This window comes from Gekko japonicus, unplaced genomic scaffold (assembly GCF_001447785.1).
Source record: "Gekko japonicus isolate JY-2015 unplaced genomic scaffold, Gekko_japonicus_V1.1 scaffold3219, whole genome shotgun sequence".
Taxonomy (NCBI): domain Eukaryota; kingdom Metazoa; phylum Chordata; class Lepidosauria; order Squamata; family Gekkonidae; genus Gekko; species Gekko japonicus.
In genome coordinates this window covers 93,888-96,770 of record NW_015175461.1, presented here as the reverse complement: position 1 = coordinate 96,770, position 2,883 = coordinate 93,888, and the positions used below count along the sequence as shown (strand labels likewise).

At 55.3% G+C, this 2,883-nt stretch overlaps 1 protein-coding gene across 1 annotated transcript in view; it reads left to right on the top strand.

The window, feature by feature from the left end:
* Positions 1-544: 544 nt before the first annotated feature.
* Positions 545-2,883, top strand: part of LOC107122779 (nuclear factor interleukin-3-regulated protein-like) — a 6,376-nt gene continuing 4,037 nt past the window's right edge. Inside the window, exon 1 of the mRNA XM_015425913.1 lies at positions 545-576. The gene's annotated coding sequence lies outside the window, so the exon portion shown is untranslated. The remainder of the gene's footprint in view (positions 577-2,883) is intronic.

The following is a 2,883-nucleotide window of genomic DNA, read 5'->3' as shown; positions in this document are numbered from 1 at the left end:
TTCTTAGTGGCACAAAAACCTGTTGTTGAGGGGAAAAGACACCATGAATGGTTTTACTCTGAAGCGCTGCCCCACCCCAGCCCAGGGCTTGGGGAGCGGATCTGTCTATGCCGATGACCTTCTTTACGGGCTATGTAAGCCTTTCTGCCCCGGGGGAGGTGACACAGACTGGGAAGTAGGTCACGGTGTTCTTTGTGCCAGGGCTTGCAGCAGCAACATCCGCCTCCTCCCCGCGCACACCCAGGTCTTCCCGAAGGCGGCTCCATGTGCCGGGGAGACATGAGGCCCGGCCCCGCAGGCAGAGCAGGGCGTGGGATTCAGGTGGTTGAGCTGGGAGTTATTTTGCTTGCCCGCACCCAGGAGGAGGAGGAAAGGGGGGGCAGGGCCACCGAAGCAGGTGGACCCGAGTGCAACGGCAGTTGTGGATGGAGATCGAGGCCAGAAGCTCAGTAGGTCCTCAGGCCTTCTCCTGTGCTCTGTGGGCCAGCCATGGCTCAGGGGCAGAGGCTCTGCTTGGCATGCAGGAGGTCCCAGGTTCAATCCCCGGCATCTCCAGTTAAAAGGACCAGAAAGTGGGTAAGTGAAAGACCTCTTCCTGAGACCCTGGCTCAGTGGCAGAGCCTCTGCTTGGCCTGCACGAGGTCCCATGTTCAATCCACGGCATCTCCAGTTGAAAGGACCAGGCAGGAGGTGACGGGAAAGAGCTGGACCTGAGACCCTGGCTCAGTGGCAGAGCCTCTGCTTGGCATGCAGAAGGTCCCAGGTTCAATCCCCGGCATCTTCAGTTAAAATGGACCAGGCAGGAGGTGATAGGAAAGACCTTGACCTGAGACCCTGGCTCAGTGGCAGAGCCTCTGCTTGGCATGCAGAAGTTCCTAGGTTCAATCCCTGGCATCTCCAGTGAAAAAGGACCAGGCAGGAGGTGATGAGAAAGTCCTCAGCTTGAGACCCCGGAGAGCCACTGCCAATCTGAATAGAGAATACCGTTCTTGATGGACCCCTGTGGTCTGATTCAGTGCCGGGCAGCTTCACGTATCGATGTTTTCCCAACCTCCCGATGTCATAGTAGCAACAAGGGCAGCAGCTCAGAGGCCGTATCGCCGTGTCGAAGGGAAGGCAGCATTACCTCTTGCAGAATACAGCACGGCGGAATCGACAGTTTCCCAGCTCCCCTTTGCCCAGGCGTTATAATATCCCTTCCTCTTTTTTGGCAGTGAGAGGACAGACCGCTTTTCTCAGCGAGAGCTGTCTGTGTGTGAAGCGTCTCGTCTAGTCTAACAAATCGCCACCACGGGTTGAATCTCCCGCAGGTCAATGGGCTGGTGTTGCTCGGTTTGGCTTTTTCCGCTCAATGCTTTACTGGGGGAATATTCAGCGGTGGATTGGCCCTTTAACTTCCCGGGATGGTTCCTAGAGGGGCTGTTGACAGCCAGGAGGGAGCCAGGCTTCCAGACTCTCCTTCTTCCCGGCCCAGTTTAACTTTCCAGTCCACCCCTGGGAAATCCCTCTTGCATTTTCCAAATATAATCTGCTCCCAGCTATTCACAAGGGGCCCTGCCACGGCTCCCTGCCAGTCTACCCTGCTCTGTGACATTTGTACCTTTGGTCTAGTTCAGAGGTCTTTTTGGGGGGCAGCCCTTGGAGACTGGCTCCATGATGCAGTTGCATCCATCTGTTGTTAGCCTTTATTTATTCACTTCGTTTATACCTCGCGTTTCACCCCAGCGGGGACCCAGAGACACACATACCATTTTCCTCTCCATTTTCTCCTCACAACAACCCTGTGAGGTGGACCAGGTTGAGCGTCTGTGACTGGCCCCAGGTCACCCAGCGAGCTTCCACAGCCGACATGGGGATTCGAACCCGGGTCTCCCAGATCCTAGTCGGACTACGCCGCACCGGCTCTCTTTGACTGTGTGTTCTTTCTCTTCGGTGCAAACTTCCCCCCCACTTTGCGGTGGAGGAGGGGAAACGTTTTCCTAGGAGAGAAAGTCTTTTTCCCCCCCTTTCTCTTTCCCCCCTAATTGCATTGTTGTCCCGAACTGCTTTTTCGCAAGGAGCAGAATATTCTGTTCTTGTTTTTCTCTCCAGGGTTCGTCGTGCTTCTTCCAGCTTCCCTGTTTGTTTGCTTTAAAAAAAAACAACCCGCTAAATGTTTACACTTCGCGATTGCCAGCATACCCATTGTTTCCTGTGGAGCAACAATCGGTGTGGGGAAAGACAGGCGTAAAGGAGCCAAGCCAGACAGTTGCATCCAGAGAGGTGGGTGGGACGTGTGCCCACCCAGCCTCTTCCCAGAAGAATCCTGCCTCCTGCGGCCCTGCCACATGCCAGGCCAAGCGAAGCCTGCACAGGAGAGCCCCTGAGCCAGTGTTCCCTCTAAGCTGAGTTAGTGTGAGCTAGCTCACAGGTTTTTAGCCTCCGGCTCACACATTCTTGTCTTAGCTCAGGAAGGAGGGCTCCAGAGCAAACTGATTTATGCAGCAGCCAAATCTCCTCCTCAATATGTTAATGCCAGTAGCTCACAGAGTAGAATTTTTGCTCACAGAGCTCCATGGCATAGAGGGAACATTGCCCCTGAAGTCTCTCCTTGCAGCCTCCTCCTCCTCTTCGCAGCTCCCAGGCAAACCCTCCCCTCCCTGCTTGCTCCCTATTGTTCCCTTGTGTAGAAGCGGTTTCTAGGCCAGTAGGTTGCTGGCACGGCGCCTCCGCTCCACTTTCTGGAGCGGTTGCGCAATCCACAACGATCAGACCTGTTTTGACTGCCTGGCCTGATAAATATTCAGTGTTTGCTGACCTATATTCCTCTCGGCTTGCGCCTGATGCGCGTAGATCACATGCTAGGGAAAGGGACGGGGGGGAGGGGCTGGCAGCCGGAGAGGA